Source organism: Canis aureus, chromosome 3 (assembly GCF_053574225.1).
Source record: "Canis aureus isolate CA01 chromosome 3, VMU_Caureus_v.1.0, whole genome shotgun sequence".
Classification (NCBI taxonomy): Eukaryota; Metazoa; Chordata; class Mammalia; order Carnivora; family Canidae; genus Canis; species Canis aureus.
In genome coordinates this window covers 88889187-88901401 of record NC_135613.1, presented here as the reverse complement: position 1 = coordinate 88901401, position 12215 = coordinate 88889187, and the positions used below count along the sequence as shown (strand labels likewise).

The following is a 12215-nucleotide window of genomic DNA, read 5'->3' as shown; positions in this document are numbered from 1 at the left end:
ATGCACTCCTTAACTGGGTACAAGGTGAGTCAGACTCCAGGTTTGCAGACTGGTGGCCTCCCCCTGCTTCCCAGAACCCAGAAAGAACGTGTTCTGGAATCATAAAGTTTCAGTTCTGCTACCCATTATATCTTTCACTACATCATTTAATCAGCATGTTTGAGTCTCAGGTTTCTCCCGTCTTAAAAAGATTTATGTGGTCATTGTTAGGCTCGGTTGAGATGATAAAGGTGAAAGCAGCTTGAAACTTTGCACAAGACTATACATTAGTATTATAGTAATAATAACATTAGTAGCCTTGCTAGGATAATACCCAAATGCCTCTCATTCTTCCTAAAACCCCTAAAAGAAGTAGCCCCTCACAGAAACACAATCACCACCAAGCAGCTCTGCAGCTCCCTCAGAGAATCAAATGGAATCAAAGAAGATGCTCACTTCTGGGTAGAACTAGATGAATTATTTTTCTGAAATATTCCCAGCTGTGCCCTGATCTGAGAGGTCCACGACACCCTCATAACCAACAGGATTACTGGAGCCACCAACCAAGCTGCTATGGCCTCTGGTCTCTTGAGACTCCCAGTGGTCCATAATCTTCCCTCTGCATCACCAGGAGCTCTAGGGAGGTGTTGGTGATCCAGGGAACGAGTCACAGCCAGACGCGTGAGGACACGTAGTCTAAGCACCTTTTGGCTTGGCTAACACTAACACAGCCCTTGGGTTTTTCACGGATGATTTTCCACGGTCTCCATGCCAGGTTGGCCCATTTATGTGGTCTCATCCTATGCCCAACAGAAGGTTCCCTTCACCACGGATCCCCTTTCATTGCCTGAGCTTCTCCTCAAATCTCAGAGGTCAATCCAGATGCTGTTTCCTCAGGTCGGTTCAAAGGCTACCTCCTTAGTGGAGCTTCCTGACACATGTCCCCTCATTCTGAAGAGTATTTCTTCCTTTTAGCACCTTGTACTTGATTTTTTTTATAAATTTATTTTTTTATTGGTGTTCAGTTTGCCAACATACAGAATAACACCCAGTGCTCATCCCATCAGGTGCCCCCCTCAGTGCCCGTCACCCATTCACCCCCACCCCCGCCCACCTCCCCTTCCACCACCCCTAGTTCGTTTCCCAGAGTTAGGAGTCTCTCATGGTCTGTCTCCCTTTCTGATATTTCCCACTCATTTTTTCTCCTTTCCCCTTTATTCCCTTTCACTACTTTTTTTATATTCCCCAAATGAATGAGACCATACAATGTTTGTCCCTCTCCGGTTGACTTATTTCACTCAGCATCATACCCTCCAGGTCCAACCACATCGAAGCAAATGGTGGGTATTTGTCGTTTCTAACGGCTGAGGAATATTCCATTGTACTTGATTTAACTCTTCTGTGGAGCTTTTCTTTCTGGCAGTGTTATCATCGTCACCCATGTATACACATTATATACCCATAAGATCATAAACTGCCCAAATGTAGGGGCTATTTACTTTCCATAGTATCTAGTGAAAAAAACTATTTCCAAGCCCAGCACAGTGTCTGACACATAAGAGATGCCCAGTGAGTATTTGCTGAATGACTAATATATGGAGGAGAGAGACCTGAAGTGCACAGAATTTAAGAGAAAAGTAGTGCCAGAGGACATACTCAAAGTTAAGCTTTTTGACTCTAAGAACAGAGTTGTTTTTCTTTTTTAAGATTTTATTTATTTATTCATGAGACACAGAGAGAGAGAGGCAGAGACACAGCAGAGGGAGAAGCAGGCTCCAAGCAGGCAGCCCGACATGGGACTCGATCCCGGGTCTCCAGGATCAGCCCCTGGGCTGCAGGCGGGCTCTAAACTGCTGAGCCACCCGGGCTGCCCTGTTTTTCTTAATCAGGAAATAATTCACTTAAAAGTATTATCATTGAGGCATCTGGCTAGCTCAGTTGGTAGGGATGTGACTCCATCTCAAGGTTGTGAGTTCAAGCCCCACACTGGGTGTAAAGATTACTTAAAAATAAAATCCTTTTAACAAATTATTTTAAAACCATTTTAATATTTTTAAACCATTTTAAAGCCAGAGCTATTTCCTGAGATTCCCTTGGTCATTAATACATATACTTTTCTTTTTCTGTTGTTGTCGTGGTTTCTGTTCTGCTTCTGCATCCCAAGGCACAGCTGCCCACCCTTGGAGACTTATACCAAAGCTTAGTGCTAAGTGCTTTGTTTTCTGAGGATGCGAGGCCTAGTTATTGATCCCTCCAGCCACCCAAAAGGTTGGCAAAGGCATCTGAAACCCCAAGGATAGTCACTCTTGAGTATCTGGACTCAATCTTTATGCTGTTTACTTGTGCCTAACATGGTTATGGATGTGTAAAATGGTTGAGAGGCGTAGCAACAAACTATCAAAATGGGGAATGGGTAAATGACACAAGACTGGTCACTGATGGATATTTCTCCAAGCTCAGTAATGAAATGCTCTGTGTGGGGATTAGATGGACAATTACTTTTTCTTTAGAGTATGCTCAAAAACGTCCATCAAAAATATCTTAAAGATAAAAATTAATAAAACTCTTCACTAATATAACTTTATTAAAGTTTCTGCAAGTTGCAACGTAATGATATACATTTCCAAGAAGAAGCTAAATTTTGATCACTAGGAGGCAGGTCCATGGGAGAGTCTGAGGATGAGTTCATCCCCCTTTTATGGCCAACTGGTCCTATATTAGATTTTGAAACTCTGTGACTCAGGACTGTCCAGTTTTCCATCGCCAGCCTTAGCTCGTCTCCATTGTATACTAGTTGTGTAATCCTGAGATGGTTGTCCATCTCTCGGATTCTCAATTTCATCACCTCCAAAATGATAAATGTCTACCTGCCTCCAATTATGCCAGCACAAACCATATACCACACACCCAAGATATGTCACAGCCCCTCCACACCCGACGTGCTCCCTTTTAGATAATCCCAGGAGCACAGGAAGGTGGGGCAGCCAAGACACTGGTGACCCTGTAAATGGAGGGCTGGGCATGAGGATACAGCCAACCCAGTGGTCTCTAATAACTGAACCACGCGGTACAGCATGGGGCATGGCCACCTCTCCTTCCTCTCCTTCGAGGTATAAGAAATGTATCTTTCCCAGCCAAGAAGCGATTCCACATAAATTCAAGACTTTTTGCTTCTGAAAGTTCATCTTGGCCTAAATAGGAGAAATATGAGCCAATTCAACATCTTCTTTTAAACATATGCCAATTTTGGTTCTGGCTGTGAGGGAAAATAAGCCAAAGGAAGCGCATTTGAGCTGCTGCATCTCCTTCTCTGTTTTCACTCCATCTGCAAAGTTTAGGCCTTTATGGTTTCTCACCTGGATGGTTGCTTTCGGTAGCAGGGGGTCTCCCTGACTCTGGCCTCACCCCATTCATCCTTTACACAACTAGGAATCTGATCTCTCCAAACTGTAAGTCATCCTCTAATAAACGCCATTGAGGACAGCCTCAACCTACAGAATCCAGCCCAACCGGTAAGCAGAGGACATGAAGCTTTGTTAGTTTGCTCAACCCATGCTTTTTGCTTCTTATGTTCCCTGTTCCTCAGATAAATCAACTTGAATTGCCTACCTTCACCATCCACCCAGTGCATTTCAACTCATTTTTTAAGAACAACAGGACTGTCCTCTTGGCTTGAAGCTTTTTCTGACATCCCTCCCACACACTTCCAGGCTACATAAATCCCATCCCTTTCCCACTGTGCTTTTGTATCTCCCTCCACAGCAATCCTATCCCATGGCAAGCAGATCCCATAGGGGAAACACTTCTATCTTTGTGCTTCTTTTCATATACAAATCTTTGTGAATCCTTCTTCTCTTATGTAAGGTGTAATGTTGTTGTATGTGCTCTAAACTACGAGAACTTAGAAGTGAATTGTAGTAAGTCCTTCATTTCCCCAATTAAGAAGTTGTGACACATTTATTTATTCATTGATTGAGCTCCCTCATGCTAGATAATTTATTGAAAAAACTTACCATGTGGTTGCTTCTTAGTGACGGGGATGCAGACATGAAGAAGACAGGAAAGGCTACCCCAACCATACAGCTAACAATCTGGAAGCAGTGGTAGCAAATGAAATAATTGGGTAAAAGTTAAATATGATAATGTAAGATAGAGTTCCTTGAACAAGTGACACAGCGATAGATTACTTGATTACCAAATAAATCCAAATATAAAATGTCAGATTTAGAAAACATTCAATAGACAGCTGGTTAGTAGCCAGTTAGTAGCCTTAACTAGCAAGTGAGCTATAGAAATAACTCATGGCTCTCGTACCAGAAGAACCAGAAGGACTTGTGTTCTCTAAGATATAGGAGCTGAGAGAGAAGAACATTTGTAGATACTATGACTAGAAAGACAGTGAAAGAAAAAATATTGCCTTAGTTTGCCTAATACACAGACAACTCTGTTCAAGGAGATATTTGAATCCTACAATTCCCTACACATCCTCTAAACTGCAAATAGAATTATAAATAGACATTAATGTGACTTTTCTGTTTATGTGGATCCCTTACAGCTATCTTTAATCCCATGGCTATAGAACATCAAATCCTTCAGGTTAATATTATACGGAAAGCAGATTGATTGATTGATTGATTTTTTAAAGATTCCATTTATTTATTTATTCATGAGAGATACAGAGAGGCAGAGACACAGGCAGAAGGAGAAGCAGGCTCCATGCAGGGAGCCCGACGTGGGTCTCCATCCCGGGTCTCCAGGATCACATCCCGGGCTGAAGGCGGCGCCAAACCACTGAGCCACCCAGGCTGCCCCGGAAAGCAGATTTAAATACAAATTGACTTCCAAAAAGTAAAAAGAGATACCTAAAAAGAGAAAAATATCGTTGTGCCAAATGGTCTGAAAAAAAGACAAAAGAAAAATTCGAAGGTAGGCAAGATATAAAAAGTCTTGAGAGAAGAGCATCACCAAAGGTGGATGAGGAAGCTGCGAGCCCTGTTTCTCCCCCTCCCTGTCTCCTCCTCCCAAACATCAAAAAACAAACACATAAAACAAGCAAAGCAATTGGCTGAACTGATCTTATAGGGGCTCTGAAAAACAGAGGGTCCTGCGAGCAAGTAAACATCTAATCAAGAGAATGTTTTTAAGAAACACACATTACAAATGGTAGCAAATATCGTGATGTTTTCCCCCACACCCCCCTTGCCCTGGCGCCTGGTCCCTTCTGGAGGCACCACAGCCCAGATCCCAGTTCCCGCCCTCCAGCGTCACCTGCAATGTTCTAACCTGCCTGGAGGCTGCCGGACGGACAGACGGATGGTCGGAGGCCTGCCTCATCTGCGGACAGGAAGGTCATCTGGCCCCACCCACGAAAGCTGCAGGGAGACTAGACCGTCAGGCACCTGGAGCAAGGGAACACAGGTGGAGGCCTGCAGCAGCCTGCGGAAGATGCAGAGTCATTGGCACGGGCCTCCCTGGGAGATCAAGATGTCCACAGACAGCCATTCCCCTGCTCGGAAACGACCTAAGAAGACCTGAAGCTTTCCTACTCAGCTGATCCCTGGCTGGAAGCATATCTAGCCCATCAGCCCCAGCTCTGAGCCAGTCTGCAAAGACTGGGAGATGCCACGGTTTTCCAAATGTCTGGTTTTCAGCAAAAGATCCCAAGACAACAAATAGTACTACTGATACTAAAATATTTCAGAATAAACTTAGCCAATGAAGTAAAAGACTTGTACACAGGCAGCTATAAAATATCCCTGAAAGACATTAAAGAAGATATAAATAAATGGAAAGAAGCCGTGTTTATGAATCAGAAAATGCCAAGATGTCAATACTACCCAACGTGATCGATGGATTTTAATGCAATCCCTAAAAATCCCAATATCCGGACGCCTGGGTAGCTCCGCGGTTGAGCATCTGCCTTCGGCTCAGGGTGTGATCCCGGGATCCGGGATCGAGTCTCACGTCCGGCTCCTTGTGGGGAGCCTGCTGGTGTCTCTGCCTCTCTCTCTCTGAGCCTCTCATGATTAAATAAAATCCTTAAAAAAAAATCCCAATATCATTTTTTGCAGAAACATAAACATCCTAAAATTCTTAGACTGTCATGGGACCCAAAGAAGCCAAAATAATATTTAAAAAGAAGAACAAAGTTGAAGAACTCACATTTGCTGGTTTCAAGTTTACTACAACGCTGCAATAACCAAAGAAGTGCTGGACGGGCATGAAGACAGATGCGTGGGCCGAGTGCGCGGAGCAGAGCCACGAAATAAGCCTCCGTGCTCGTGGCCGAAGGATTTTCAGCAAGGATGCCACGGCCATTCAACTGGGATATGGAACAGCCTTTTCAACAAATGTACTGTGATAACAGGGTACCTACACGGCAAAGAATGAAGTCAGACCCCTACTTTATGTCATGTACATAAATTAGCTCAAAATAGACCAAAAACCTGAATCTAAGAGCTAAAAGTATAAAACTTTCAGGAAACAGGAGAAAAGTGTCGTGACATTAAATTTGGCAACGACTTCATGGATGGGACACCACGAGCAAAAGCAATGAAGGAAAATAGATAAATTGGGCTTTATCAGAAATAAGAACCTTTGTGCATGGGGGCGCCTGGGTGACACCATCAGTTCAGCATCTGACTCGGTTTGGGCTCAGGTAACGATCTGTCCAGGGACTGAGCCCCACATCAGGCTTCAGGCTCCGCGTGATGAGGTCCTACTTGAGTTCCTCAGTCTGTGTCCCTCTGCTCACCCTGACCCCATGCTCTCTTTCTCTCTCTCTCTCTCTTTCAAAGACATAAATCTTAAAAGAAAAAAAAAAAAAACCTTTGTGCATCAAAGGAGACTCAAAATGAAGAAAACAACCTACAGAATGGGAAAAAATATTTGCCAATCATATGTCTGAAAGCGATTAATATCCAGAACATATAAAGAACTCCTATAACTCAACAACAACACAACAACGACCACCAACAAACTTCAAAACCAGGCAAAGGATAAGTCGAGAGAAAACCGAGTGGGGATCAGCGTCGGGCCCTGAGTAGTCTACAGCTGGGCTCGGGCGGGCGCCTTCGGGTTTGTGTTACCAAGTCTGCACCCTGCTGCTCCCGCCCCCCGACTTAGAGGGCGGACTCCGCCCTGCAGGAGGACCCTCCCCAGGGGGACCTTCGAGAGCAGGTGCCTCAGTTTCCACCCCATTCCTTCCGTGCCCCAGGTGCACACACGACACATATGCACACAAGATGTTCGCACATCGGCACGCACACACGCGCAGGCACGAGTACGCGTGTACTCAGGCACACGGGCGCCGGGTCCTTGGCGAGCTCCCGGGATCCCCTGGCTTCACTGGCACAGCCAGCCCGGGTCAGGGGCCTTTGGGCGGCCTGGACCGCACCGACCGTCCACACCCGCGGGGCTCCCAACCACCGTAGCACCTGCCCGGGGTGACCCGCTCCCACCTCGACAGGCCACCGCCCCCGGGCCCTCTCCCTGCCGGCCGGGCCTGGTGGATAGTTGGGCCCACTCGGTGGCAGCCATTGCAGGCCCCCCAACCCCCGGCCTGCTCCCCAGCTCCCCAGCCCCCCATCGAAGGCCTGGAGGGTAAGAGCTCTACTTCCTGGGTCTCAGCTGAGCCCTGCGAGGGCCTCCCTGGGGCCTCGGGACACACGGCACTTTATGGATTCTTGGCAGCACGTGTGAGCCATTGTGACAGCATCAGTGAAGGGCATTGGGGAGGAGTAATGGCATCCGTCTCCCTGGGGGGGCTCCGTTCACCCCAGCAAGGCCATCAGCTGCCGCCCATCATCAGGTTCAGGGTGCGATGTGGCTAAGACTGATTTCTCTAATCACAGGCCGAGGGGGACGCACACACGGGCTCCGTCCTGGGGGGCAGCGGGCTGCTGGCCCCTTCCACGACCCTGAGTGTGTGGGGCGAGCGACCCCGGTGACACAGGCCTCGGGGTGAGGAGCATGAGGTGAGGGCTCCGGGGTGGGGGGCAGGAGGTGAGGGCCCTGGGGTGGGGGGCAGGAGGTGAGGGCCCTGGGGTGGGGGGCAGGAGGTGAGGGCCCTGGGGTGGGGGGCAGGAGGTGAGGGTCCTGGGGTGGGGGGCAGGAGGTGAGGATCTTGGGGTGGGGGGCAGGAGGTGAGGGTCCTGGGGTGGGGGGCAGGAGGTGAGGATCCTGGGGTGGGGGGCAGGAGGTGAGGGCCTCGGGGTGGGGGACAGGAGGTGAGGGTCCTGGGGTGGGGGGCAAGAGGTGAGGGCCCTGGGGTGGGGGGTCAGTCGTGTGGGGACAGCGGGCCCGGGGGACACAGTGGGACATGGGGGTGAGGAGCAGGAGGTGTGGGCCCTGGGTCTAGGGATCGGGGACACCAGGGGACACTGTGAGGCCGGTCCTGTCCCCTCTGCAGGGCGCTGAATGGGCGGAGGAGTGGGGCAGGGGACGCACCACCGGGCGGCGCCTGGGCTCTTGCTGAGGGGGGGCCTGTGCCACTGTCCCCTCGCCCCCGCGGTCCCCTCACCTGCCGGGACCCCGCGGGCAGCACCGGGTCTCCCTGCAGAGAAGGCCTTTTTATTTATATCTCGCCTCATCATAGTTTATTAATATCAGATTGTACCTTAATATATGTTAAATTTTATGTGTATCTATAAATACATTAGGCAGATGGAGGACTTAACATTTGCCGTGTCAGTGGGCAGGTGAGGGCAGGTGAGGGCAGGTGCTGTCCATGCTGCCCCCCAGCTCCACCACCCCCCGCCCGGGCCGCACAGCCCCCCCCACCCCGTGGACCCAGCTGCCCTCACCCAGGACGCAGCTCCCCAGCCCCCCGGTTCCACGGCCCGGAGGCCTCTGGCGGCTCTGGGGGGCTGCAGCTGTGGAGCGGGGGGGGGGGGGGGGGGGGGGGGGGGAGGGGGGCGTGGAACCCGCGGCGCTGAGCAAGGGCGCAGGGCGGAGGAGGGAGGAGGGAGGAGCCCCAGGCTCGCTGCGCTCGACTGTCCCCCTCCCCCCTCCCCCCCTCCCCCCCCCCCCTCGCGGTGAGCCTACTTCCGGCAGAACAGCCCGGCTGGGGAAGGAGGCAGGTGCCCCAGGAAGCTCTTGAAGGTCAGGGCCGTGGCTCTTGGGCCTTGAAGTCCTCCCTGACCCGGTGACCTTGGCGGCCCCCTCGTGTGCCTTCCGGGGGCGGGGGCGGGGGGCAGCCAGCGAAGCCCCTGCCTGCCAGCCTGGCTGCTGTGAGGACAGACCCCAGGGATGGGAGAGCAGCAGGAGCCCCCACCCGTCAGGGCGGAGACAGGGAGACTCGGCAATGCGCCAGCGCAGGTGGCGGCGGGGCCGGGGTAGCGGCTCCGGGCCTAGGAGCGCGGACCTGGCGAAGCCTCCCATTTAGCCCAAAGCCTGAACTCTTCCCTCCGGAGCGTCCGTCCAGTGTGTGGCCCAAAACTGTATTTCCCAGGTTTGTAGGCCGCGTGGGCAGTAAAGCTTTCCCCGCATCTGCCCAAGTCTTTGCATCCGGGAATCCTCATTGGCCCCAGGAAAGGGGGCTCCCCAGAGCCAGCAGCCATGAAATCGGGTGACAAGACTTTTTGTCATTGTTTTAAACCAGCACATCAAACCCGCAGCAGCACGGCCCGACCTGCAGCGGAGGCCTTCTGTGACCTGTGGGGTCCTGCGGGGCCTTCATGACCTGTGGAGTCCTGCGGAGCCTTCCGTGACCCGGGGGATCTTGCAGGGCCTTCGTGACCTGTGGGGTCCTGCGGGGCCTTCCATGACCTGTGGTGTCCTGCGGAGCCTTCCGTGACCCGGGGGATCTTGCAGGGCCTTCGTGACCTGTGGGGTCCTGCGGGGCCTTCATGACCTGTGGAGTCCTGCGGAGCCTTCCGTGACCCGGGGGATCTTGCAGGGCCTTCGTGACCTGTGGGGTCCTGCGGGGCCTTCCATGACCTGTGGTGTCCTGCGGAGCCTTCCGTGACCCGGGGGATCTTGCAGGGCCTTCGTGACCTGTGGGGTCCTGCGGGGCCTTCCATGACCTGTGGTGTCCTGCGGAGCCTTCCGTGACCCGGGGGATCTTGCAGGGCCTTCGTGACCTGTGGGGTCCTGCGGGGCCTTCATGACCTGTGGAGTCCTGCGGGCCTTCCGTGACCTGTGGGGTCCTGCAGGGCCGTGCCCCACTCAAAGCACCAGCCCACAGGATCCGTGCCAGAGGGTCCGAAAGGTACAGTGACTGTCCCCTGTTCTAGTCACTTCCCTTCTTGCATTCATGTGCGTGCGTGTGTGCGCGCGCGCGCAAAAGCGGGGGAACACACCGTGCAGGCCCTGCCTTTGGCATCGTCAGCCTGGCTCTCTGTATTTCAGTTGCTCACGGGGACTGTCCCAAGCGTGTTGTCTTGTGTGACACTAAGAGGCTAGCCCGAGACAGTAAATGTGAGAGCCCCACCCACACCCACCCCCCGCAAACACGCACATTCACTGTCCTTTATCCAGAAATTTGTATTTGAGGGATGAGCCTTTTAAATGAAGCCAGAGTTGGCAAAAGGAGGGAGTGTTTGTCCTTTGTCCAGGCTGTGGCAGCTGGAAATGGAAACAGATGGGTGCAGAGAGCCTGAAGGGGAGGACACGTGATGGAGCCTGTTCTGAAATCGGAGTGTGGAGAAGCCGGGAGCAGTAAGAGGTCACGTTCTCACAGCAAAGCAGCGGGGCTGAAGTGCCACACGTTACCTTTAAGATGTTTCCTCTGCAAGTCACGGGATCCACTGAGAGCCCTAGCGGTTAAGAATTCCTTTAGGCCCTTGACTAGTCAACTACGTGTATGTGTGGCATGGGTGTGGCACACCGAACTCCAGACACTGAGTTTCCAGGAAAAAAAATAAAATTGTCTGAAATGTGATAAAGCACGTAATATCAGCTCTGTACCTTCTCTCTCCCTTTCATCCACCTGATTTATTGAATCCCTTATTTATTGAACACTTGTAATCAACCAGACACTGGACTGGAGAGTGAGGATGTGATAGAGAATAAGACACATTTCCTGACCCCAAAGGGTTCACCACCTAGTGTGGGTACACTAGACATGAAATAGACGTGAAAAAAGTAAGGACACACATGTATGATTTAGAATTTGTTCCATCATTTTGATGCAAAAGAACAGCCTGTGAGAGAGGATCGCAGGGCAGACCTAGTCGGCTTGCTTATTTATTGTCGGGGGGGGAGGGTAGCTGTTAGGGTTGGCCTGTCCTTGGCACTGGCATCCCCTCACTCTTCAATCAATATTTCACAGACGTTTCTGAGCATCTCTGTGTTTGAGGCTGAGACACAGCTGTAAACTGAACCTATGAAAATCCTTGTTCTCAAAATGCTAACATTTATCTGAGGAAAGACAAAAAATGAAATAAGTCAATGTTATCTTACGCTAGAAGATGACCGCCGGCGTGGAGAGGTCAGGAAAGAAAAGGGACAAGGACTGATGGAGAGAAGGGACACCTCTCAGGACTCCTTTGCCTAATTTTGATGGGAAAAGGGAAAATGCGGGCAGCCCCGGTGGCGCAGCAGTTCAGCACTGCCTGCAGCCCGGGGTGTGATCCTGGAGACCTGGGATCGAGTCCCGCGTCGGGCTCCCTGCATGGAGCCTGCTTCTCCCTCTGCCTGTGTCTCTGCCTCTCTCTCTCTCTATGTCTTTCTCATGAATAAATAAATAAATCCTTAAAAAAAAAGAAAAAGGGAAAATGCAATAACCTCAGTCTGAGAAGTGCACAGAGATGAGGTGCTCACACCCTTCATGGGGGAGGGCCTGTGTCATGAGCCCAGCTAGGCTATGGGGTTGGGGGGGGAGAGAATCAGAGCGGAGTGTAGAAGTGGAAATGACAGGTTTATGCTGTGACCCCCACGCCAGCTGTGGCAGTGGGGACCACACGTCTTCACGTCTTCTCATCCATCTTCCTGTTTTAAGTTCCTCCAGTGAGGCAGGCTCGCTGGAATCCTGTAGGAACTTCTCCAGAACGTATATTAGGGCATGGATCTTAGAAAGATAAATGGTGTGACATGCTTTAGTAGAATTTTTCTGGTTTCTCTGTACAGAAGACACTGAAGGGAGGCAAAAGCAGCGGCAGGGAGTCCCCAAGATCAGCTGGAGTCGGGGGCGGTGGAGAGAGCAGAGAATTGTAAGGAGAAGGGACACGGGAATTTTTCCCATTTTTCCTTGACTTTCTGCATGTCTTCTGACCGAGCACCCAGAATCCGGGAGA

The 12215-nt window shown here is 50.9% G+C and overlaps 2 long non-coding RNA genes across 2 annotated transcripts; one reads left to right on the top strand and one right to left on the bottom strand.

Annotated features, from left to right (window-relative positions):
• Window positions 1-1741: 1741 nt before the first annotated feature.
• On the bottom strand, window positions 1742-7494 carry LOC144306125 (uncharacterized). Its single transcript, XR_013373159.1, has 3 exons — window positions 6575-7494; window positions 6142-6351; window positions 1742-4070 (listed from the first exon to the last, which is right to left on the bottom strand). It is a non-coding gene; the product is annotated as an uncharacterized LOC144306125 (long non-coding RNA).
• Window positions 7495-9025: 1531 nt separating this feature from the next.
• Window positions 9026-11152, top strand: LOC144306122 (uncharacterized). The gene is made up of 3 exons (XR_013373157.1): window positions 9026-9430; window positions 9581-10189; window positions 10546-11152. It is a non-coding gene; the product is annotated as an uncharacterized LOC144306122 (long non-coding RNA).
• The last annotated feature ends 1063 nt before the right edge of the window (window positions 11153-12215 follow it).